We start from the raw sequence: 25,920 nt of genomic DNA, 5'->3' as shown, positions 1-25,920 counted from the left end.
AAGAACCACCTGAGGCCGCACACAAACAGATCTCAGTCAGTTCAAGGTTAGCCTGGTGTACAAAGGCGTCCAGGACAGCCAGGAATGTTACACAGAGAAACGCTGTCTCAAACAAACACCTGAGAAGCCACTCCTTTCAAGTCCCAATATTCTAGTATACACATCAAACCCCCACGCAAGCCGGCGGTGATAGCACAGGCCTTTAATCCCAGCACTCTAGAGGCCAAGCAGGCACATCTCTGAGTTCGAGGTCAGCCTGGTCTACACAGAGTGAGTTCCAGGACAGCCACGGCTGCACACACAGAGAAACCCCCGCCTCAAAAAGCCGAAAAAGACAAAAGCCCCCCATCGAATGATTGTGCAGATAAGCCGACCACCTCTACTCCATGCAGGAATCGTAAAAGGTGCAAGCAGATTTATCGAGTATGACTTGATTGTATTCAAAAGGCCCTTGTTTGTTGAGCAAATATTTACCGAGCATTGTGTTAGGTGCCAGGGGGCCAAAGTCTTGTTCCTACGGGGTTTATATATTAGGAAACAGGTGTGGACGCATCATAACAACGCTCATGGAATATCAGTGTGTTTCCTTCGCTCTGTCCTTAGAGTAAGGGAATCAGCTAGCGATTTACCACCCAGAAGTTGCATTATCGGGGAAACGGGATTCAAAACATGAATGGGATGTTGGAAACAAGAGGGAAGAAGAAAACAGAAAACCAAACGCTGGGGCTGAAGAGATGGTTCAGAGGTTAAGAGCCCTGGCTGCTCTTCCAGAGGACCTGGGTTCAATTCCCAGCACCCACACGGCAGCTCACATCTGCCTGTAATGCCAGTTCCAGGAAATCTGACACCTTCATACTAAATGCACATAAAATAAAGTTTATTTACTTATTTTGTTTTGTTTTGTTTTGTTTTTCGAGACAGGGTTTCTCTGTGGCTTTGGAGCCTGTCCTGGAACTCTCTCTTGTAGACCAGGCTGGTCTCGAACTCACAGAGATCCGCCTGCCTCTGTGCTGGGATTAAAGGCGTGTGCCACCACCGCCCAGCTAAAATAAAGTTTAAAAAAAAAAAAAAAACGCTGGCAGAGCAGGCCAGAAATCACTGTCACCGACCTGAGAGTGTACCCCTGAGAGTGTAGCTTGGTGCTACAGCCCGCGTTAACATACATAGAGCTCTGGGCTCCATCCCCAGCCCCAGAAACAAAGGGAAGGAAGACAATTTTGTAAAAATGTGTTTTACAGATTTAGGAAGAGGGCTCAGCAGCTGGAAGAACTTGCAGGACTTGGTTCAGTTCCTAGCGCCTCATCCAGCAACACACAATGCCTGTAATTCTAGTTCCAGGGGATCCAGTGGCCTTTTCTGGCCTCCATGGGCATCTGTACACATGGTACACATGCATGCACTCAACCACACACACACATGCACATGAAGTGAATAAATCTTTCTTTTTTAATTAGGGGAAAAATATTAAGTTAGTGGTTCCCTCTGAGAACAAGGAACTTTTGGTTTGGGGCTTCTTCTCTACTTGCATTTTCTGTTTTCTGTAAGGAATACCCATTACATTTGCCGTGTTCTATGCTTCCTAGCGGGGAGTGCTCCTCTTACTTGATTGTGCATCAGAATTACCTAGGGGACTAATTTAAATGCTGCCAGCTGTTTCTCCACACCCATAATTTCTGGCTCCAGAGGTCTAGGCTAGACCTGGGATTTTGCAACCTAAAAAGCCCCGCAGGCCTAAGAACCATCCTTTTGGAACCCTACTATGAGATTCACTGAATTCCAGAAGAATCTTTCAGACAGCAGACCCGGTGGGGGGTGGGGGGTGGGGGAGGTCATTATAAAAGTCACCAAAAGACCAGGAATGCTTGTCCTCTGAGCCTGAGGAGTGCGTGGGTAGAGACAATCCCTTAGTCATAACTCATGAGTACGTGTTTATAATTGCCCAAAAAAAAACCTCACTTTCCCCCTTCTGTAGAGAGGAGACCCTCAGCTGGAAGGCCGGGAATTTCCTAGGTGAAGTGGAAGACTTAGTCACCATTGGTCAAAGGCTGTGCATTCCATCACAGGTTCGCCAGGCAGAACCTTCAGGGTGGAGCCTGGGAAAGGCTTCTTAGTATTTCTTCTTAGTAGACCAGGGGACTAAGTTGAGGAAGGAAGGAGGGAGCAGGAAAAGTACAGGTGATGGGTGGAGTGAGATTCATTAGCCCAGACTCCCCGGCCAACCCTGAGCCTATGAAGTCACCTGCTAGAGGCAAAATGAAAATATAAAACCGAGATCTCAGCTCCTCTGTAACCATAAATAAAATAGTAAAGCGATGGTCTAGAAACCAGGGTCAGTCAACTCATTCGGTCAACAAGGACTTGCTTTAAATACCCATCACCTCCATACCCTTTGCTGACTGTCGAGGACTTGAAAACAGTCCCAGGAAAAATACACGTGGCACCAGCCATAAAGACAGGAGGAGACCTGATGAACATTATCTTAGAGGGTTTTTTTTTATCACTTTATTTTATGTTCATGGGTGTTATGTCTGCATGTATGTCTTCAGATCACCGATGTGCCTGGTACCTTTGTTGTTCAGATGAAGGCCTTAGATCCCCTGGAACTGGGGTTATAGATGGTTATGAGCTGGCATGTGAGTGCTAGGAACCAAACCTGGGTCCTCTGTGAGAGCAGCCAGCACACCTAACTACTGAGCCATCTCTACTGTTCCCTGGAGAGCATGTATGAAGCAACCATAAATATACAAACACATCAGGCCTAATGCCAAGACCAGAGAAGTTCAGCCAAACAGACACACGCTAGGACTTCCCAGCTAGATAACCCCAGGCGAGGGACAGATGGTCTTTCCCTCCATCTAGTTTCCTTATCTTAAAAAAGAAGGATGGGGGTAGGAGGAAGTTGACAAGAGGACAGCTGGTGAAAGGGCTGGCCGAGTAGGCCTGACAACCCACGGCAGAGCCTCAGAACACACAGTGGTAGGACAGAACTAGGTGTTATCCTGACCATCACACACACACAGTATCATGTATACAAATAATAATAAATAATAAAACTTAAAGGGGAAATGGGATTGTAATAACTAATTACACCAGCTTTGGGTCACTATTATAGAATGTCTGACATGATTAATTCATAAAGAGAAAAACCACATTTTTTGGCTCCGAGTTTTGGAGGTTCCTATCCCTCAGTGGCCATGTTGTTTTGGGCCTGTGGTGAGGTACACATCATGGTGAGTGTATGTGCTGGGACAAGTTACCACCTCATGACTGGAAGCTAAAGAGGACCCCACAGTCCTCTTGGAGGCGATGTGCTTCCAATGACCCAGACTTCCCACGAGGCTCCACATCTTAAAGACTCCACCTCCCAATCGTACCACCACCCTAGGGACCACGCTATAACACATGAGCTTTTGGGGGAGGCCCAGCCTGTAGCAGCCTTTGATTGAGTTGCAATGACAGTTAAATGAACTAATATTTGTAAGGAATGTATACTGGAACCCAGGTATGTAGTACAGGATTCTGGTTAAGTAAATAAATCAAAAGAAAGGTTTAGTTTTCACACTGACATATTTGCTTAACAATTTATAATTTGTATGCTATGTCAGGGATTGTAAGAGACAAAAGGAGAGTAAATATTTGCTATATATAAAAAGAGGAAACTGGGCGTGATGGTGCATGCCTAGACTCCCTGCACTAAAGGTGAAGGCAGAAAGATCAGGGCTAAAGGTCATTCTAGTCAACATAGGGAGGTTAAGGCTACCTGAGCTTCAGTTACAAAGGGGAGTTAATATTTATATATGCAAATATATAATCTTGTATGTGAGCATACTTTCTTTTTTAATACCAGGTCTGGTATATAACCTAGACTGGGCTAGGATTCATGATCCTTCTGCCTCTGTCTCCCAAAGGCTGGGATTACAGGTATGTGTCACCATACCTGGCTCAATGTATTCAATTTACAACTCTCTTATAATTTAAAAAGAAAAAAAAAACTCATCTTAATCAAAGGGGCCAATTCACAAAAAAAAAGAAAAACAAAAATGGTACCATCCATGTGAAGAGGCTAAACTTCAGTGAAGTCAAAGAAACACACACTATAGCAACTGTAATAGCTCATCTAAACTCATCTAAACTTCAGTGAAGTCAAAGAAACACACACTATAGCAACTGTAATAGCTCATCCGTCAGAATGACCCACACTAACAAGTGTAAACGGGGTGCAGGTGAGGATGGGAAGGTGGCCTCATAACTGCAGGACAGGGCCACCTTAAAAGAGAAAAGAAAATGTGTTTGCGGAGCCCTGTCATTGATCCTAGATCGCCAACTGATAGGGATGTCTCTGGGCACTTTCATTCCACCAGACTTCCTGCTCCCCGAGGCGGTAAATTCCAGAAAAGCAGGCGTCACAGGCACCCAACTGCTGCATTCAGGGGTGACACTTATGACAGGAGGTCCCAGGCACAGCACCAACAGCTGGACCAAAGGCTCCCCGCGGTGCATCCAAAATCATGAAAAATGCCTGATGGCAGTGGTGCACGCCTTTAATCCCAGCAGAAGCAGGTGGGTCTCGAACCAGGGTTCGAGACTACCCTGGTCTATAGGGTGGGTTCCAGGATAGCCACGGCTACACAGAGGATCCCCGAAAAAAAAAAATCATGAAAACTTAGAAATTGTGGAAATAGGACGCTGGAGACGTATTATTAATCCATAAACCAGCCCGGCCCTGTGGCCCCTTTGCTCCCTTGGATTGTCATCTTCCCGGTAGTTTTAAACAGTCTTTCAAGGCTTTCCCTTTCCTCAATGAGTCTTCCATTTTCATAGACTATGGAAAACAATTTACCAACAGCTTGTAATATAAGAGTCGAGAGTGTAAATATGTTGGCAAAGCTTTTCACAAAATTAAAGTATTTCATGAGCTTTTCAGTGGGGGGGGGGAGTAATAAAATGATCCCGTTTTCAAAAGCTGGCACTAGGAGCCAATGGAACGGCTGCCTGTTACAAACCCTATATTCTGAGATATGGGGTCAGTCTACCCTCCACGGCTCAGGTTTAACCCTTTGAGTAGCAAACTTTCTCTGTGAAGATCCGAGTTCCAGACGCTTGTGCATTTGTTGGGGAGGGGCAACATCTACTTGCAGGATTCTTCTACATTTGTTGTTGTTACAAGAAATGAGACGTGTGACCCCCCCCTCCATCTCCCAAACCCAGGGTACTCTGTATGAGCTGAAACACACCAAAGGAGTGGGACGGTGGCTTCCCCTACCCTTCTGGGGATGTAGCCTACAGCTGAGAGCTTGCCCTGCAGGAGGCTGTCCATCTTGAGGTTTGGGGCCACCTTTATCTGCTGTTGATTGTCCTCTTTGTGAGCATGATGACAAAGTAACAGGAACACTTAACCATTGTTCCTAGGAGCAATGGTTAGGGGCCTGCAAGCTCTGGCCACAATATTTCCATCAACACCTGGCCTTATTATTTGTGTTCCCATTTAAAGAAACCTAAGAGTGAGTAGCTAAGAGCTGATTATTTATTAGCTCCAGGTTAAAGACTCCACAAGGCACATCTTAAAGGTGCTTCCTCAGTACATTTCTCCATAAGACACATCACAGCCAGCTTGCCCTCTTGGGCGCCTTGTCCTGGAACTAGCTCTGTAGACCAGGCAGGCCTCGAACTCACAGAGATCTGCCTCTCTCTGCCTCCGGAGTGCTAGGATTAAAGGCGTGCGCCACTATTCCCCAGCCTTGGCACCACTTTAAACAGCAAAATTACCAACCAAAAATACAAAAGTGCAAAAACTGTGATACTAGGTAGACCACAAAAAGGACACCTGATCGCATACCACCCCAAAATTAGCCAGGGACAGGCATACCTGACAACTCCAATTGTTCACGGTCCCCCATGTATCTGAGAATGAGCAAGAGCAAGCACACCCAACTATTAATTTAGGGGTTACAAACACAGTTTGACAAGTGGACAGACTCACAGATGAGAACTGACTGTTCCACAAACACTTATGTAGCGCCTAGCGATGCCAGATCATATCCTAAGATTGGAATCTTCGGTGCAGGAACTGTGCCTATAGGTTCATGTTGCAAGTACGATCCCAGCTGGTGGCACTATTTGAGGGTAGGTGGTGGAAACTTTAGGAATTGGGACACACTTTTTCCTCTTTCCTGTCTGCTTCCTGGCCACCAGGATGTTAGAAGCTCTGCTCTCCAGCCAGATAACTATGGACTCTTCAGTAAACTTGGATTGTAAACTTGGAAAGCTTGCTTCTTCTCAAACTGTATCTATCAAGGATTAATCAAAGGGACAAAAAGTCTATCCAACACAAAGACTTTGCAATAATCATTTTAGTAAAGCAGTTGGTGGTGCATGCCTTTAATCCCAGCACCTGAGAGGCAGAGGCAGATGGATCTCTGTGAGTTCAAGGCTAACCTGGTCTACAAACTGAGTTCCAGGACAGCCAGGAATGTTACACAGAGAAACCCTGTCTCAAAAACATCCCTCCCACAAAAAAAAAAAAAAAAAAAAAAAAAAAAAAATTAATTTCCTATCAGTCATGAGGAGTTATATGATTTTATTTTCTAAACGAAGACCCCAAGTTGCAGAAAGTTTTGGCCACCTACCCAAGGTAGCTGGTAAGGGATCTGTGGGAACCAACACAGACTTCAGAATTCAGAAGAACCCAGGCTGCATCAGAGAAACCCAGACTACCTGGCTTGTTCTCGGGGACCTTCCTAGGGGGAGGGACATGAGGGGACAGACGCTATGAAGGCAAAGAGAGAAAACTCGTGATGAGAACAACAACTCCAAAGGCTGGGATTGAAGGTGTGCACCACCACCAATAAGGGGACAAAACAAACCAACCTGCTGAGTCCCGGTTGATACAGAATAGTCTGTTTCTCTCTCTCTCTCTCTCTCTCTCTCTCTCTCTCTCTCTCTCTCTCTCACACACACACACACACACACACACACAAACACACAAAATCAGCCACACACACACACACACACAATCAACCAGGGGGCTGAAGAGACGGCTCAGTGGTTAAGAACACTTGATGCTCTCAGACAGTCTGGGTTCAGTTCCCAGCACCCAGCAAGGCTCACAACTGTCTGTCACTCTAGTTCCAGGGGATCAGATGCCCTCTTCTGGCCTCTGTGGGCACCTGTATGCCCACAGAGCACATATGTATGCTGAAACATACACACATATACATTAAATAAATAAATCTTATTAAAAAGTAAACAAAGATACCAAATGTCAAACAGACTGTAAATCCTTTGACTGACAGACAGACGGCATGTGGCACAATTTACTCAGAAATTTGAATCAATTCCCTTGCAAAAAATCAAATTTCACCATATCCCTGTGTCTAGTCTCTCATCTGCCAGCTCCACCGTGACAAGCAGCCTCATTGGCCCTCCCTCCTCAGGCGTTCATGGGCACCTTTGCTGTTCTCTCTGGTGAGTATGTGCCTGTTGTGGCTCGCTCCCAAGCCTGGCCATCCCCAAGGAGTGGCGTGCCTTCTCCCTTACCTTTACGAACGAATACGAGAGAGAGCAGTTCCTCTATCCACCACGTTCTCTCTAAAGGAGAGCAAAAGCACTAGAGCAGGTGGGATTTCTGGGAAATGGCACATAGCTTAAAATACTAGCCAACATATCTCCCAAAGTCAAAGTCCCTTCCAGAGACTAGTGACTTCCTCAGATTGCCACGACATGCCATCTCTGCTGCATCAATAATTCTTTAATTCAATAATACTTTCTATTTTGAACCCCCTGCTGTACCTCTGTGTGTGTGTCGGGGGTGGGTATGCACTTGTGTATATATAAATGTGGAGGTCAGAGGATAGTCTGTTCCTTTGGTATCAAACACTATTTTTTGAGGCAGGGTCTCTCACTAGCCTGCCAAGTAAGCTCAACTGGCCTGCCTGCAAACCCCAGGGATCCCCCTGTCTCTACTGCCCTAGCACTGGGATTGCAAGCAGGTACCACCACACCTGACTTTAAAGGGGGTGGGGTCCTGAGGATAAAACTCACGACATCCTGAATGATTTATCTTCTCAGCTATTTTATGCCACTAAGATCCTTTTCTGCCTGTGGTGCTGGGATTTTCGCTTCAAACCTGATGGATGCCAGGCAAGTGTTTTACCCCTGAGCCACCCACAACCTTCCCCACGCCGTTAATCTTGTGAGTCAGCACAAGCAAAAGGTGCCCATAAACCGTGAGGTACGACAGCATGTGAGATCCTCATCTCAGCCGGTGGAGGCTGGGAAGGAAGTAACCACACAGCCTGCTCACTGTGTCTGGGGGTGCGTTCAACAGCACCCCACATCTCTGTACTCAAGTCATGTGACTGTGACTGGTTTCAAAGATTTGGCCTCCAAACAACCAGAAATCCTTTTTAAGTTGGCGTTCCTTCCAAAGAGGAACACCAAGCATCTGTGTGCCTCACACAGGGCTGGGTCAGTGAGCCAACAATATGGATCCCAGAAAGGGGTGTTGCCCACACTGCTCAGGGCAGCCACTAGTGTCCATTGCTCAGAGGAAATGTCAAAGTGTGTTCAGAACAGGGGTCTAGGCACTTGGCCGGCAGGGGCCACCCAAGGACCAATGTGTACATATCACAGTGTCCTGGAGTCAGGGTGGAGCTCAAGTCTGGGAATGAGTGGACATCAGAGCCATCAGAGCCCATAGAAGCTGCCGGGGCCAAGTTCAAATGGAGAGAGACGGGCCTGTGATATTTAATTCAAAACCCCACTACCACTGCATACCCAGGCTAGGCTTGCACACACACCAACCTTGCAGGAATATCTCAAATGGTAGGGCAAGAAGGCAGACTCCAAGGTTCACTTTCTCTTATCGGTATGTTCTGCGGAAGAAACTCCTGGGCCTGTATGTTGCCTGGGAGGTGTGTGTGTGTGTGTGTGTGTGTGTGTGTGTGTGTGTGTCCCCTCAGTCATTCTGCACCTTATTCTTTCAGGTAAGGTCTCCTTACTGATTCCTGGGGCTCACCAGTTCGTCCAGGCTAGCGGGGCCATGAACTCTAGGGATCTGCCTGCCTCTGCCTCCCCAGCGCTGAAATTACAGACAGGTGTTATCACACCTAACTTTGTATCCCAGTTACAAAGATCCTAACTGTGCTAGAGATCCCAACTCAGCTCCTCATGCTTTCAAGCCCCTTAGGATTAACCCATCTCCTCATCTCCTGCTGGGATCTCAAAAGGTCTTCTGGTCAACCCCTCTGTAGGAACAATACAGGTTCAATTACCCCTGCTTACCCCAAACAGTAGCTTTGCTGTGCGCCAAGGTTCTTTATCCAGATCACCTTCTTATTCAGAACTGGAACAAGACAATGCAACCCCTCTCTCCCCAGACTCCAACCACAACCCCTGCCTAAAATGCCTGCCAGGTCAGAGCCCAGCTCAGCTGCTACAAAACACTCCCCAGTTTGCTCTGCTTTTGAAGAACTCAACTATCACATCAAACAAAAAGGAAATACTACACACTAGTTGCTATAGAAACACACACACGCACACACAGAAAACCTATGCACACACACAAGGGTGGGGGTAAGGGATGCCTTCCAACCATTTCACTATCTCTGGCAGATACCACCAAAACATTTTTTTAAATTCCCCCCCAAACTTCTCTTTGAGCCTTCAAGTACATAAGGCCCCGAAACATGAGAATCCCTGGCCTGGCACAGGGCAAGCAAGGCAAGGTTTCAATGAAACACAAAAGCCAGCACAGACCTGAAGGGGAACAGGCGGCCCCCGACGACAAGGCAGCCAACTGCCAAGCTGTCATTTTGCTCGGCGGCTGAACAGAAGGCTCGAGTAATGACAACCACAAAACTCATTTAAAGTCTGAAAAGGTGACTAATGAGCTCATTCATGCTGGCTATAAATTATTCACTACAACACTGATCCCACTCAAGACAAACAGTAAAGTAAACTTTAAACACAGACCCGGCCAGCCTTCCAACGTGCGGCGAGTTTTGTCTGTAAGACTTCTCAGAATGACAGGGATACTTGTCCCTGTTGTCTATTGTCACATTCGTCTTCTGTTTACTTTTTTTTTTTACTGCCTTTAATCAAGTTAAGCAGACACAGCTGTTACACATTTATTTCTCTGCTGTATTTTTTTCATTAGTTATTATGAGCAATCATGAAGCCCTAAAAATAACAGCAAATTATATTCTCTAGAAACCGAAGGCTGACCTTAAAATGAAGCCCAGGTCTTCAGAAAGAATATTCATTCATACGCACATGTTGGACGAGTGACCGCGCTACTCTTGGAGAGCTCTGCAGTTTGCTTCTAAGTGGCCATTGGTCCTGGAATGGACAGGTTGCCTTGAAACCCGATGCTGCAGACGCCGCTTCATTCCAGCGGTCAGGTTTGGGCTCAGGTTTTCAGGAAGACATTATCATCTTAAGCAAATAGATGAACCGTCTGCTGGCTTTTTTCAGCCCTGATAAAGAGCAGGTTCCTTCGAATTCACCACCACAGGGCTACAGATTGCTTTCGGTTTCCTGTTTAACATTAAGTAGAGAATTGTCGTTCTTCTGTTTTTACAAACCGAACTGTTTGCTGCCACTGCCGCTACTAAAAGCCTGATGACGGGGGCTAAGTGGTCCCCCTTTCCCTTCGTGTTTATCCAACTATCATTTTCAAGACATGGTAGGAGTTTAGAGTTTCAAATCTGTCTGAGGGATTTCTCTTTAAGTCTCCACACAAGTACTTCATATCAGAGCCTGGTCAGAGATCTGAACGTTAAGTAGCTTTAAACTGCTTTGGATCCTTTGAAAAGAAGCCACAGGAAAGACGCATGCTCAAAGAGGGGCAGGCGGAGGCTCTAACTAATCAAAAGTGAAAGCAGGAAAGTGAGATGCTGGCTCACTGCGGGATGGATGAGAAACACAGACAGGTCACGAGTCCGCTTTACTCTGGGCCCCGGCCTCTCCCGGTCTTCATTTAAGGAAAATCTTTCATATTTTCAGCTTCTTGCATAAACTAATGAATACCTTGTCCACTGTTTCTGTTGTCTGAGACACAAAAAAAATATTTTTGTTTCATATGGAGAAAGGGCAGTCCGGCAATATTGACAGGCAAGGCCATTGCCACCCACCAATAGCAATCTGTGGGCCTTGTCATGTTTATCACGGCTTTATCCATGTTTCTGGATCTACCAAGAATTATTAACTTTAAGATCCCCCCCGCCCCCCAGAGTTCTGGAAGTTGCTTTGGGTCTCTTTTCTTTAGTTTTTGGCCAATTTTACTTCTTAGGTTTGCTTTGGGTTTTTTGAGACAGGCTCTTACTATGTAGACCAGGCTGGCCTCCAACTCCCAATGCAGATCAGGCTGGCCTTAAACTCACAGAGATCCACCTGTCTCTGCCCCTCCAGTGCTGGGATTGAAGGTGTGCACAGACACACACACAGCTTCACAGAGCCGTTCTGTTCCCACGGGTGATACAATACTAGACTTTTAGTGTTGTTTTCTAAGTTTTCTTCCTTATATATAATTGGTTTTCTTTCATCACATTTATTACTTTAGTTTCATGCATATGAGGACACGTGTGGAGGTCAGAGGGCAACGTGTAGGACTTGGTTCTCTTCTTCCACTACATGGGTCCCAGGGATCAAACTCGGGTCACGGCAATTGGCAGCAAGCACCTTTATGAGATGAGCTATCTTGTTGGCCCATGGTGTAAGGCTTTTGAAAATTTAACACCACAATGCAAAACTCCAATTCCAACCAAATAAATGGAGTGGTCTGAACAGGGTTCCGCTGGAGGGCCAGCTGCTCCACAGCTCTCCTCCTGGCGCACCTCTGTGGAAGGGTGTGGGCGGAAACTACGGAAGCGAGCCTCACCTGCCGTCTCCCCTAGCAGCACAGCTGACAGAGACAATCCACCATTGGTGAGAAACCTGGCGTGTTGGTAGACTGTCTAAACACCACCCCGCTCCTAGTTTCCCTGGGGTGAACCACGAACAATGTCAGTTTTGCCCAAAGACAGTTAGTGCTACGGAACAACAGCCATCAAAACAATGGCTAGCAAGTCCTCAAGGACACCATCCAAGGAATCGCGGGCAGAGTGCTCAAGCTGCACGGCTCTCCGCGGTCCCTGCAGGCCAGGCACTGTGCCAGCACTCCTCCCTGCACTATTAATTCATCGTTTACTGCCCATCTTTCACAAGGAAGGTCCCGCCATCCCTGTGGACAGAGGACAGTCACCGAGGCTAAGGAGAAGTCAAGTGACTTCTCATAGGTAGGGAGGGGTAAGATAAAAAGCTAAGACCCTGGCCTAGAGCTCAGCAGTCGAGACTGTTGGCCGCTCTTCCGGAGGCCCAGGTTTTGAACCCCAGGGCTCACACAGTACCTCACACCCACCTTCACCTCTGATCCAGGGGAGCCAGTGCTTTCTCCTATCCTCAGTGGGTGTTGGAGCTACGTGGTACACACGGACAAAATATAAAAAATAAATGTGGCTCCATGTTAGAACCTGAGTCCCTAGTGTGGTGTGGTGTGAACTGATGCAGAGCCAAGGAGAGGGCTTTGCGGCACATCCTTAGGTCACTGGGGGCATTGCCCTGGGGAATTAAGGTCATTTTCCGGTGACTCCTGGACTACCTGTGTAATCCTAGTATTAGGAGGCTGAGGCAGGAGAATTGCATTGAGTCTGAGGGACTGTAGGATGACTCTGTCTCAACACACACACACACACACACACACACACACACTCGTGCGCATGCACATACACCACCTCAAAACAAAACTATTACTACTGTTAGAAGAAAATGAAATCTAAAAGCCCTGTGGGTAGGAAAATTCAGCCCCACCATCACTACAAAGGCTCTGAGATAACTAAGAAGGAACCATCCTGATGGAAAACTCAATACAGGAGCCAACATATCTCTGTGCTTAGAAGTCTGAGGTGACTTTTCTGTTGCTTGTGACCGGAAGTACCTTGACCCATACCGAGTTAGTGATGGATGGAGTCTCATTGCCTACCCATAGAAATTTCTACATTAAACTTTTCAACAGAATAAAATAGAAAAACAGCATTTGGACAGATTTAGTGACAAGACTTCATAAGATTAAAATGGCTTAAGAGAAAAGACCCAAAATACAAACTTTACCGAGCACTTTTAAGGTCTGCTCTAGTTAGTAAAGCGAGGCCATGCTTGTAGAGTCCTGCAAGTAGATGGGGAATTGAGGCTGGGCGGTGGTGGCGCACGCCTTTAATCCCAGCACTCGGGAGGCAGAGGCAGGCGGATCTTTGTGAGTTCGAGACCAGCCTGGTCTATAAGAGCTAGTTCCAGGACAGGCTCCAAAACCACAGAGAAACCCTGTCTCGAAAAACCTAAATAAATAAATAGGAAATTGATTGAAGGGAATCCATGGGTATCGGAAGACATCTGTGCATTTAACCAGAGGTGAGCATGACCCCTCACTGAGGTCTACAGTTTAACTGGCAGTGAGCTCATTCCTGGGGGGCAAGGGAGAACACAATGTCTCAGACAGGCACCCTGAAGCATACAGTCTAAGGCCAGCGATCAAGAAGAAACGAGGAGAGCCACATGGCTGTTCACTGAGTAGTTACTACATAGCAGGCACGGCGCTACACATTTTATCTGTTTCCTGTCAGAGAACACTCTCAGCTTTCTGTGTTTCAAACAAGTCACTATACAAAAAAAAAAAAAAAAAAAAAAAAAAAATCATCTTAAAAGTGCTGTAAAAAAAGAAATTTTGCTAAAACTGACACCGTTTCCTTAAAAGCTTACATGGCATTAGCAATAATCCGTTACGATGCTTAATGTTTCTCTAAGCTATTGTTGTTCAAACAACAACAAAATATCCCAACCAACCACATCAGGGCAATGAGCAAATTAGCTTTCTAGTTCTCCATGCAGAAAATAGTATTCCAAAATCAGGGTCTACGGAGAAATAATTAGAGTTCACAGTCCAGGAAGTGCACGAGAAAGCAACGCCGAAGCACATTACGGAGGTAATTAGGTAATAGCATGTTATTTTCTGGTTTTTTCAATATTTCAACTGTCAGGCCTTTAAGCATATACTTTTTGTTTTCTTTTATCATTTGAAATAAGTGCTCACCCTTCTACTTTGCTGTAGTTTTTATTTGTTGTTTTGGGTTTTTGGTACTGCACATTGCGCATTGAACCCAAGACCTGAGACCCTCTACAAAGCCCTCCTCCACTGCCCCATACCTTTTCTGTTTGTATTTTACACTCTTGACTTTTTGTTTGTTGTTTTTGCAAGAGCCAGCCATGATAAGCTAAATATGAACAGACCACCCAAAGGAAGTTCTTTACTTCCAACCATTATCACCTGCCAGTGTGGGACTCAGCACACTGGCAGGTGATGATGGTTGTTTAATAATAGAGGCCTGAGTCTCAGCAGTTTACCCTGAAGCAATACCTGGTTGCAGAAAGGACCATAAACTAAGATTACATGAGCACCACCCAAGAACAGACCATCCAAAGGAAATGCCTAACGTTCCGCTGTAGATAGGATCACCAGCCAGCACACACACACACACACACCAGGTCACCCCTAGATAAATATCAGCCAATCAGGAGTCTTGAACCTCAGAAACCCCTCACCCCTACCTTTACTACTATAAGAAAAAAAAAAAACTCTGAGCTTGAGGCTCTCTGTTTATTCCAATACGTTGGACATGTGGAGAGACCGAGTTTGCAGACTTGCATAAAGGTTCTTTTGCTTTTACATACAGGACTCAGTCTCCTTATTGGCTTTGGGAGACTTCACGGATTTGGGTATAATAGTTTTTTGTTTTGTTTTCTAAGACAGGGTCTTTCTGTGTAGCCCTGGCTTTCCTAGAAGTCTCTGTAGACCAACCAGGTTGGCCTCAAACTCAGAGATCTGCCTGCCTCCACTTCTCGGGTACCGGGATTAAAGGCCTGTGTCACCACCAGCCAGTTTACACTATTTCCTTAAAAAGCGTCTCTCCAAGCTGAACTGATCTTGGGCCATACAAAGTCCACATCACTCAGGTGAAGTATGAATTCTAGTTGGTCTCAATAATAAAAACCTAGAATTAGACATAGGGTTAATGCTGAAGATCAGAGAAGCAGAGAGGCCAGTCACTAGAGAGTTCTTTTACCTCTACCAATGCTCAGACGGAGGGGACGATCCTATCCTCAGACTGCATCTCCAGGCTCCATTTGTCTCCACCAAATCTCAGACTGCTGTGGGCTCCTATCTCCTCCTGCCTTACATTCTTCTCTCCACCCAGCCACACACTCCTGTCTCCACCTCCCTAGTGCTGGGATTAAAGGCACAGGATCCCAAATGCTGGGATCGCCTTTTTGTGAACTGTTTCTCTTTTAGCACATTTAATCTTGTGTTGCCCCCTGTGGCCTTGAACTCCTTCTGGCTGCTCCCGAATCCTGAGATTAAAGGTGTGTACCACCACTCCCTGGTCTTCAGCTCTGCCTTCTGATATTCAGGCAAGCTTTATTTGTTGAAACATAAACAAAATAGCACTACACTCAGTCCCTACCTTGTGGAGGCTTGGATCTCCTGGCCTGTCCTCTTGAGCTATGTATGCCAAGAATGTTTTGAAGTATATATAGTTGTTTTTTTTTTTTAACAGAGTGTTCCTAGGAACAATGGTTTTTTTGAGCTCTACATTTTTCTCTGCTCCCCTCCCTGCCTTTCCCCTCCCCCCTCAACCCTCCCACAAGGTCTCCATGCTTGCAATTTACTAAGGAGATTTTGTCTTTTTCTACTTTCTACTTCTCATGTAGATTAGGTCTGTGTAAGTCTCTCTTAGTGTCTGCATTGTTGTCTAAGTTCTCTGGGGTTGTGGTTTGTAGGCTGGCTTTCTTTGCTTTATGTTTGTTTATTTATTCATTTATTTATTCATTTATTTATTTATTTTGATTTTTCGAGGCAGGGTTTCTCCGTAGCTTTTGGTTCCTGGAACTAGCTCTTGTAGACCAGGCTGGCTTCGAACTCACAGAGATCCGCCTGCCTCTGCCTCCCGAGTGCTGGGATTAAAGGTGTGCGCCACCAACGCCCGACTTTGCTTTATGTTTAAAAACCACCTATGAGTGAGTACATGTGATAATTGTCTTTCTGGGTCTGGGTTACCTCACTCAATATAATGTTTTCTAGCTCCATCCATTTGCCTGCAAAATTCAAGATGTCATTATTTTTCTGCTGTGTAGTACTCCATTGTACATTTTCCTTATCCATTCTTCGGTCGAGGGGCATTTAGATTGTTTCCAGGTTCTGGCTATGACAAACAAAGCTGCTATGAACATAATTGAGCACATATCCTTGTAGCACAATTGAGCATCCTTTGGATACACACCCAAAAGTGATATTACTGGGTCCTGAGGAAAGTTGTTTCCTAATTTTCTGAGAAATCACCACACTGACATCCAAAGGGCTTATATCAGCTTGCATTCCCACCAGCAATGCAGAAGTGTTCCCCTTTCCCCACAACCTCTCGAGCATAAGTTGTCATCAGTGTTTTTGATCTTGGCCATTCTTACAGGTATAAGATGGAATTTCAGAGTTGTTTTGATTTGCATTTCTCTGATGACTAAGGATGTTGAACATTTCCTTAAGTGTCTTTGTGTCATTTAGATTCCTCTGTTGAGAGTTCTCTGTTTAGATCTGTACTCCATTTTTTTATTGGATTATGTGATCTTTTGGTGTCCAATTTCTTGAATTCTTTGTATATTTTGGAGATCAGACCTATGTCTGATGTGGAGTTAGTGAAGATCTTTTCCCATTCTGTAGACTGTCGTTTTGTCTTGTTGACCGTGTCCTTTGCTTTACAGAAGCTTTTCAGTTTCAGGAGGTCCCATTTATTAATTGTTTCTCTCAGTGTCTGTGCTGCTGGGTTATATTTAGAAAGTGGTCTCCTGTGCCAATGCGTTCAAGTATACTTCCCACTTTCTTTTCTATAACGTTCAGTGTGGCTGGCTTTATGCTGAAGTCTTTGATCCATTTGGACTTGAGTTTTGTGCATGGTGATAGATATGGGTCTATTTTCATTCTTCTACATGTTGATATCCAGTTATGCCAGCACCACTTATTAAATATGCTTTCTTTTTTCCATTTGATTTTTTTTTTTTTTTTTTGCTTCCTTGTCAGAGATCGGGTGTTCGAAGATGTGTGGATTGATATCCGGGTCTTCTATTTGGTTCCATTGGTCCTCCTGTCTGTTCTTATGCCAATACCAGGCTGTTTTCAGTACTGTAGCTCTGTAGTAGAGTTTGAAGTCAGGGATTGTGATACCTCCAGAAGTTCTTTTATTGTACAGGATTGTTTTGGCTATGCTGGGTTTTTTGCTTTTCCATATGAAGCTGAGTACCGTTCTTTCGAGGTCTTTGAAGAATTTTGCTGGGATTTTGATGGGCATTGCATTGAATCTGTAGATTGCTTTTGGTAAGATTGCCAAAGTTCGTACAGTTTATGATGAGGGACCTGGGCCTCAAGTGAGGGAGAGCTAGGACCCAGCAGCAGGCTCTCAGGTACGATCAGTTTAGCTTGCCATCCCTAAAGATGGGAAGGAGCAGCCTTCTCTGATTGGTTCTTTTCAGGTAGCAGGCAGAGGGGTAAAGAGAACTCTCAGACCCAGCAAGAACAGTCTTACTTCCACTTCCACTTTGAACAGAAGGTTCAGCTTCTCCTGGAGTCATCTTTCAGGGTGGTAGACTCTCTCTTTTGGGATTATTATGGGCTAAAACAAGACAGACACTACAGGGACAGTGTGCAGGTTCAGGTCACACTGGGACCTGAAGGTTGCCCTCTCAAGGACTTAGGAGGGAGGACCAGCCCTGAGGGCGCGCAGAAAGTGAAACCTATAAGGTCAGCCTAGTGTGGCCATCCTTTTCCCCTAACCCTGCCCCTCCCCAGGGGCTCATTCCAGGTAGCCAGACTGGTCTTCTTCAGGACTCTTTGGTCCTTCACACTTCCACTATATCTGCATAAAACTCCCAGTCAATGGAGTACTCACACAGCCCCAATACTCTGTGTGATCCACCCTCCCTCCAGAACTGGGTCCCTGCCTCCCTTCCCCACCTTGATTTATCTTGTTCCCAAGGATAACACTGAAAAGCGGTTTGTGCCTTACCTTCTTAGAATGGTAGTTAGTAGAGCAGGGAGCCCAGCGGCCACCTCGCCTCAGACTTCATCATTCTGACAACATTCAGGGGCTAGTCTCTGCTTCCTAAACACTCTGCCTACCAACCCTGGAATGTGCTCCCAGTAAAACCTCAGGTACAGGATGCTGTATAGATATGCAAAGTGTGGAGGTGGGGGAAACCCACCGGGCTCCCAGCCAGCCGGGAGAACTGAGTTAACATCTCTAAGGAATTAAAGAGTTCCCTTGAAACCAGAGATGGGGTAGCAGTGAATTGAGGGTTTGGATCACAGGGGATGGGGGTGGGGGTATCTTCCAAGTCTTGTCTAGTACCTTGAGATCATTAAACCTGCTCTTGACATTGAACAGTGCCACACAGCGACCAGGGGGGCTAGCTGGTATTTCCTGTGGCTCTCAGCTTCCCTTCCCAGTTCTCTAAGTTGGGTTTCTCACTGTAGATTTACACTCAGGCTTTTGATTAACTACCATCAGTCCCTCAGCTCAACCAAGGTTTGAGAAACAATGGGTCTGCTCTCTGAGCTGAAATCGGGACATGAAGATGAAGACCACAGGAAGTCTCCTTCCCTGCCCCCACCTGCCACAGTAACCATGGGGAAGCCAAGGTATCTTTTGAGATGACTGAAGAGGCACAGAAGCAGCCAGTAAGCACCAGAAATCTTCACAAGCACAAGATTGGAACATGAACACTCTTAAGTAAGTGATCCACTCCTGAGCTACATCAGTCGCTAGTGTTGGGGACAGGGTATCCCTACATAGATGATAGGTGTCTTTGAACTCTCAAATCTTCTGCCCCCAACAGCTTCCCCGCCAAACCCAACAACTTCAACTTTTAACTTTTTTTTACCAACATTTCACCTATTTAAAAGGCCAAGGCTGGCAATATGGCTGGGACTCTGTTGGTATAACGCTTGCCTATCCATAAAGCCCTGGGTTCACGTGCCAGCATCCCAAAATCGAAACACAGGTGGCACACAGCTGTCATCCTAGCATTCAGGAGGTGGAAGCAGGAGGATCACAAGGTCAAGGCCGTCCTTGCCTACTTGCAGGAAGTTCAAGGGAGGCCAGCCTAGGTTATAGGAGACGCTGCCTCTCACTCAAAGAAAAATCAAATAGAAGACACAGGACTGACAAGAAGTGTAGTCACGGCAGCTGGGTAGCCCTAGCTGGATGGTCAGGGCTTGGGGAAGTCATGTGACCTCTCTGTTGCTTAGTGCTGCTACCTGTAAAGTGGGAATATTGTACAATCTACCCAGGGAAATCACAGGGAGGATTAAAACCCTGCTTGAAGTACCCCCAAATGAATGCATTCCACCCGGTAAATGTTATCCTAGCACTTTCTATGATCATGGCAAAACTAAAAAGATTTAGAAGGTGGCAGATGAGATGGCTCAGCTACTAAAGGAACTTGCCCTGGAATCATGGTGACCTGAGCTCATCCTCAGAAGTCAGAGACCCACAGGTGTGTTATGGCATGTGCACACACACACACACACACACACCACTAAAAATAATACATTTTAAAACAAAAAGATAATCCTAAGACAAGAGCTGAGAGCTTACAAAGAAAAATGGGAATGTGGTTCAGTAGAGTTCTTGACTCATAATATAGGCTTCTGTGCAGACCAGGCTGGCCTTGAACTCACGGAGATCTGCCTATTTCTGTTTCTTGGGTGCTGATGTTAAAGGTGTGCACCACCATACCCCACTGTGCCTATACTGTTATGTGATGCTGATGTTGGAACCCAGAACATCACACATTCTAGGCAAGTGAACACTTAGCAGCTGAGCTCCATCCTAAGAGTGCTCGGGGCATAGTAGCTCAGTGGTAGAGTGCCTGCCGAGCATAGAGGTCCTGGGCAAAGGAATAGTACCCAGAAGGAAACGAACTTCAGAAAAAGGAAAGGGGTGGAGGGGACAAGAAACGCTGAGAGTTAAGCAGCCAAGAGCACAGGGGCCCAGGGGACAAGGCTGGTGCATCTGAGCAAAGAGTCATTCAAGGAATACTAGAAGGGCAGTGGGAGTGTAAGGTTAGAGCCAGACCGTGAGGAATCTGGAGTCCTAACCTACAAGTTTGGGTTTCACCTGGACAATGGGGGGCCGAGGAATATTCTATGGATAGTCCATAATGAGATCCTGAAAGCAGTATCTTCGGAAGATAAATCTGGTCAATAATATAGAGGAAGAACTGGAAGAAAGTGAACTGTTACGGGATTGGACGTACAGAACACGGTAGCTGTCACACTGGGGCATTGTTTCAATGATGAAAAGAAAAGACTTTGGTCTTCACCTTACGGTTTCCTGTGTATCCTTCATGCTTCCCGTGTCTTATATATTAATATCTGAAAAATAAGTAAAACTGGAGTCCAGCAAGGAGAATATTTCAGATTAAAAGAGAAGTAAAGGTCAGATCTTTGTGTAAGTATTACTCTTCCGGGAGACACGTGTAAGAATGCTGGAGGACCTGCCCTTTCACTGCCCGCAGAGGAGAATGGCCATTACAGCACAGAGGGGTTTGCTCCTCTCTTCCCCTATAAAAATCTCCATGGTCAGCCGGGCGATGGTGGCGCACGCCTTTAATCCCAGCACTCGGGAGGCAGAGGTAGGCGGATCTCTGTGAGTTCGAGACCAGCCTGGTCTACAGAGCTAGTTCCAGGACAGGCTCCAAAGCCACAGAGAAACCCTGTCTCGAAAAACCAAAAAAAAAAAAAAAAAAAAAAAAAAAAAAAAAAAAAAAAAAAAAAAAAATCTCCATGGTCACTGACAAGCCCAGCAAGGCGGCTAGACCAGCTTTCTCTGCGCGGAGTTTTCAGAAACAGTGTATTCACCTTCTGTTCTGCCTTCTCCGGGCTCCCGGCCTGAATCCTCCAGACTCCTGACTTCTGATATGGGGCTTTACAGGCTCAGGCAGGCTCACTTCTTGGAAAGGGAGGTAGCACAGAGCAGAGGTTGGAAAACTGCTGTCCCGAGTGGACAGCCTGGAGTCTGGGCCCCAGTGTGAAGCACCACAGGTGACCCGCTCTGGCTTTCCAACTTCTGAGCTCAGGGTCAGAAGCAACCCCTGGGAATGGTAAACTCGTACGGGAGCCTTCGCCTGAAAGATATCAGCAAAGTGCTTGACTATAGGGCTAGGCACCTGTGCAGAATTCCATGGACAGAGCTGCCGCCAGCTGGCTTTCTTGGGTTGCACTGTGATCTGGCTGAGTTGCTCAAGGGAAACCAGTCTTGCTGGGCAAAAGGCGCTTCCCTAATTTAATTATCATATACCCAACGCAGAAACTTTTTTTCCTCCCATCAGGTTACATCAGCAGATTCCCAGAGGATCAACTCTAAAGACTAAAAGTGCTCAGGGACCCGGATGCCAGCACTGTAGCCTGGCTACAGCTGTATCTCACGGGACCTGTAGGAGAGTTCCCCAGTGTCCACAGGAAGGGCGAGAGACCTTGGAACTCTGAGCTGGCAGCCCCTAGTCCGCTGGTCATGCCAGGGGAGATTCAGGCATCTCCCAGTCCTCTCTCCCTCACACCCAGTCAAGGCCTCCCAGAAGATTCAAAGGAAGAATGGGGTCTAGAACTTGAGTCTTTTCTTCCTAGGATGCCAATCCTCTAATTTTTTCACAGTTATTATTTAGTGTGTGGATGTGTGTGTGTGTCCGTGTGTAGGGATCAGAATACAGCTTGCTAGAGGCAGGGCTTTTCTTCTACCATGTGTGTCTCAAGCATCAAACTCATGGCCCAGAAATTCACTTTTTTACTACAACAACATAATGGTCATCGTGGAATACTTAAAAACCACATACACAACATAGACAAAGGGCAGTCATGTTCTATCATGCAGGGATTCAAACTTCCTGGACTTACCATGCATTTAACATGATGCTGGACCACAAGCATGCTGGGCCTGCTTTACCTGCTTCCCGTTGCATAGAATCTGTCTCTATGACAAAACTCTGAGCTCCGAGAGGGTTCAGATTGCATTGGTCGTTTTCTGTTTTGATTTGATTTTTGTTTTTTCGAGACAGGGTTTCTCTGTAGCTTTGGAGCCTGTCCTGGAACTAGCTCTTGTAGACCAGGCTGGCCTCGAACTCACAGAGATCCGCCTGCCTCTGCCTCCCTAGTGCTGGGACTAAAGGCGTGCGCCACTACTGCCTGGTGATTGCATCAGTCTTAACGGTACCATATGCTTCCCACCTACTCTATACCCACCACATAGTAGGCCCTCAATAAACATTCATACAGTGAGTGCCGGTTGTACAGTGTCACAAGCAGTAGGCAATGACTTCACCTCTTTCTCTCATGCGGGTACTTACGTTAGCTCCAGTTGTCTTTACTGTCAACACACTCAGATGAATAACCCAATCCCCACATACAGAGATCATCATTTCCCCAGAATGAATCCTAGAGGAGGAGCTGCCAGGCCAGTGAGTATGCATAGGTGTGATGATCAGTGTTAGCTGTAAACGTGACATGATCTAAAGTCAGGTAGGATGAGATTCCCAATGAGGAATTGCCTAGACCAAGTTGTGGGTATGACTGAGGAATTGTCTTGATTCATTAAAGGATGTGGGATGTAAATAAAATAATAAAGAGTCATCAGAGAATGTGGCATGCAAATTAATAAATTGAAAAATAAAAAATAGTGAACCTAAATATATGGAATATTTACTTCCTATTTGCTTTGAGTTTACACATAGGGTTTGATTAAATCCTTTTAAGTACTCTTAAGAAAAACAAAATAGAGAAAGTGAGGTGCCACAAGCAAGCAAGCATTTTTATTTTCCCCTGCCCCTGCCTATGGATGTGATGCGAACAGCTCTCTCGAGCTCCTGCCGCAGTGACATCCTTGAAGGGATGGACTGCATCCTGGGCTTCTGAGCCGGAATGAACCCTTTCTTCTCTAAGTTGCTGTGCAACCAGGTATTTTATCACAGCAACAGAAATGAAACTGAGGAAATAGGAAGGCCTTGGAAACCCACTGCCTGGAAGTTCTTCAAAATGTCACCCTCATCGATATCCCACATGGGCGATCCAGCACAGTGGACAGCCTAGAGCTCCCAGCTCCCTGTGTGTTTGTGAGTCATGGGGAGGACGGTAGCCTTCCAGTGGGTGCTTTAGTGATGAACGGAGGCCTGGTGGTCTGCTGTGGAACAATCCCAGGCATATAAGAAAGCACCTTCACCAGCCTCCCTCTGTTCCCTGTTGCACAATACTGGGGACACCTGACACAGCCACGAGGCGAATTACCAACTCCCACTTCCCAAATGTACTGTGCGAGGAAACACACCCCACGTCCCAGGAGCTGCTAGGTCCAGCACGGAAAGCCAGCTCTGTCCCTGCAAACAGCAGCCCACACCAAATCTGTGTCTCTCTGGCACCAAGTCTGTTTGGTTTGACTTGTCTATAAATATCTGTACTTCAAAGTCAATGTCCAGAGTGGATTCTCCACGCTTTTTTTTTTAAACATACATGCATACATTAAGTATACAATGTTAGCCTCAAAACACATGTTTTACATTTGCTTTCTTGAGAAGAATTCCCCTTAACATTCTACCAGCGAGTTAAATTCCAAATGGGTGCCTCCCCTGACTTTTCCATGTCAATCACGGAGCTCACTGGTGACCAGGCGTGGCATTATCCACATGCACAGCCTCTCCCTGCACCCCACCCCACCATACCCTAAAACACTCATGATATGACATAACGAATTGGTGTCTCCTCCTCTCCGTCCCCTAGTCCTCTCTCCTCTCTTCTCACAAGGCTGAGAGTTGCACACCCAGGGAAACTCCTAGCTTGTCTCCAAGGCCTTGTCAGACAGAGGGGAAGGATGCAAAATTACTCATATCCTTTGCAGATGAAAGTCTGAACTCAAATCCTGTCTCTGTCCCCAAATGACTTTGTCGAGGTTGCCTTCTGCTTCCATTTCTCAGTAGTCAAAAAGAGGTGCTCCCTACACTGCCCTGTGTGCTCTGCAAGAAACACACAAGGAGCTAAGGAGCTAGGCCATAAGGACCTTCCTCTTCTTCAAGGAACCATGTTCAAGGTCCTCCTCTGTCAGCACACCTGCTTTCTTGCCTTATGGATCAGACACAGTTTTTCCATTTTTCTTTTCTTTTTTTGAGACAGGTTTCTCTGTGTAGCCCTGGCTATCCTGGAACTGGAACTCACTTTGTAGATGAAGTTAGCATTGAACCAGAGATCCTCCTGCCTCTGTCCCCCCAAGTGCTAGAATTAAAGGCATGCGTCACCAGCACCCAGACCCAGTTTTTCTTTTTTCCTTTTCTTTCTCTTTCCGTCTTTCTTTCTTTGGGGCCTGTCCTGGAACTAGCTCCTGTAGACCAGACTGGCCTCGAACTCACAGAGATCCACCTGCCTCTGCCTCCCGAGTGCTGGGATTAAAGCCATGTGCCACCATCACCGGGCTCAGACCCCATTTTTCTAACCAGATCTTCTCCATACTTGTTTCCAATGGCAATGTTGTCAGAACAGCTAACCTCTGAACCCTGCATTTAAAAAAAAAATCCACATAGCTCTTCAAAATTAATCAATATTAGTTACTCTTAACTTTCTATCCTTTTCCTATATATACCCATAACACAGAGGTCCAGATTCTTTTTTTGATTCAAAACAAATGTCCGGTCTCTAATAGCTGAAGGCATACACATCTCGAAGCCCTTGTTCACAGTCACCCATAAAAGTCTACAGCGAATGCTGATGATGATTCAGCATGCCATGAGGAAATCCCTAAGAGACAGAGAAATCAGAGTCAACACAGAAGTCCCCAAGCCCACACATCAAGGTTTCTTATGATATGAACAATACAGAATTTATTTGAGAGGAAAATGCCAAGGTAACATCTGGAGTTGCCACATTCATGGGTACAGGAGGTCAGCTCCTAGGACATTCTGTACTCTCCTCTGGAGAGGTGGTTAGGGAATTTGCCAGATCCATAGTCCACAGGCACTCAAGTCAGACAGCTCCCCTTTTGGGGCGGTGGCAGGGACAGGGGTACAGACAGTCTTGTTCAGGAACCTAAAGGCTCACAGGGAGAGCCAGAAAGTCTGCCCAGGTGGTCTAAAGGCCAGATTAACAGACCAGAGTTGAGAGTAGGAGGTGGGGGTGGAGGGACACAGAGCTAAGAGCCTGTGGCTAGCAAGAACACACCATAAAGCCAACACAAGGGTATCTCTGCCACTGAGTCACACAGTCACACGCCTTGTTCCTAGCCTCCACCCGAGGAGCGGAGCCAATGGCCCCTGCCCACTTCCTTTCCACTTCTTCAGGACAATGACACCAGACACAGGCCAGGTGGTGGGGCCACCCCTCAACTCTGACCTCCCCACTTGTAGATTCCTGAGCCACAGGACTGGTGGCAAGGGGCCCATTGTGCCAGGAGAGTTACTACCTTCTGTTCCCACCTGAGGAAGTTCCAGGAAGGACTCACTGTGACCTATGCTGAGTCTGCCTTAAAACTCAGGGCCCTTGTGTGCCCCTGGAAATACTTTGCCCCTGGGTATCTTCATCAAGGAGGTGAGAGACCGCATTTCTCCAGTCTCTTGCAGATCAGAAAACTACATTCTCTACCTCAGCTTCTTATAAACCACACTCCTTGGACCTTGGATAGAATTAATGTTGAAGGCTCATTGGTTACACTCCTCTGGGATGTGTGTCACACCAGGGATGCTCCCAAGGGCTGACCTTTGCCTCCTAGGTATCCATGAAACAGCATCCACTTAAAGAATGACGGGCTCGGGTGG

General features: G+C 46.3%; 1 protein-coding gene across 4 annotated transcripts in view; it reads right to left on the bottom strand.

The window, feature by feature from the left end:
* Foxn3 (forkhead box N3) overlaps positions 1-25,920 on the bottom strand; it is a 375,166-nt gene that overhangs the window by 213,275 nt on the left and 135,971 nt on the right. The window contains exon 1 of one of the 4 annotated variants that reach the window (XM_041633440.1): positions 10,273-10,562. The exons of the other annotated variants lie outside the window; for them this stretch is intronic. The gene's annotated coding sequence lies outside the window, so the exon portion shown is untranslated. Of the gene's footprint in view, positions 1-10,272; positions 10,563-25,920 lie in introns of those variants that run through there. 4 annotated transcript variants of the gene reach the window in all.

The sequence above is a fragment of the Microtus oregoni genome, unplaced genomic scaffold (genome assembly GCF_018167655.1).
Source record: "Microtus oregoni isolate MIOR12 unplaced genomic scaffold, Mior012 000043F_ref0000047, whole genome shotgun sequence".
Taxonomy (NCBI): Eukaryota; Metazoa; Chordata; class Mammalia; order Rodentia; family Cricetidae; genus Microtus; species Microtus oregoni.
The sequence above is the reverse complement of the archived record's forward strand: the minus strand, read 5'-3'. Positions and strand labels throughout refer to the sequence as shown.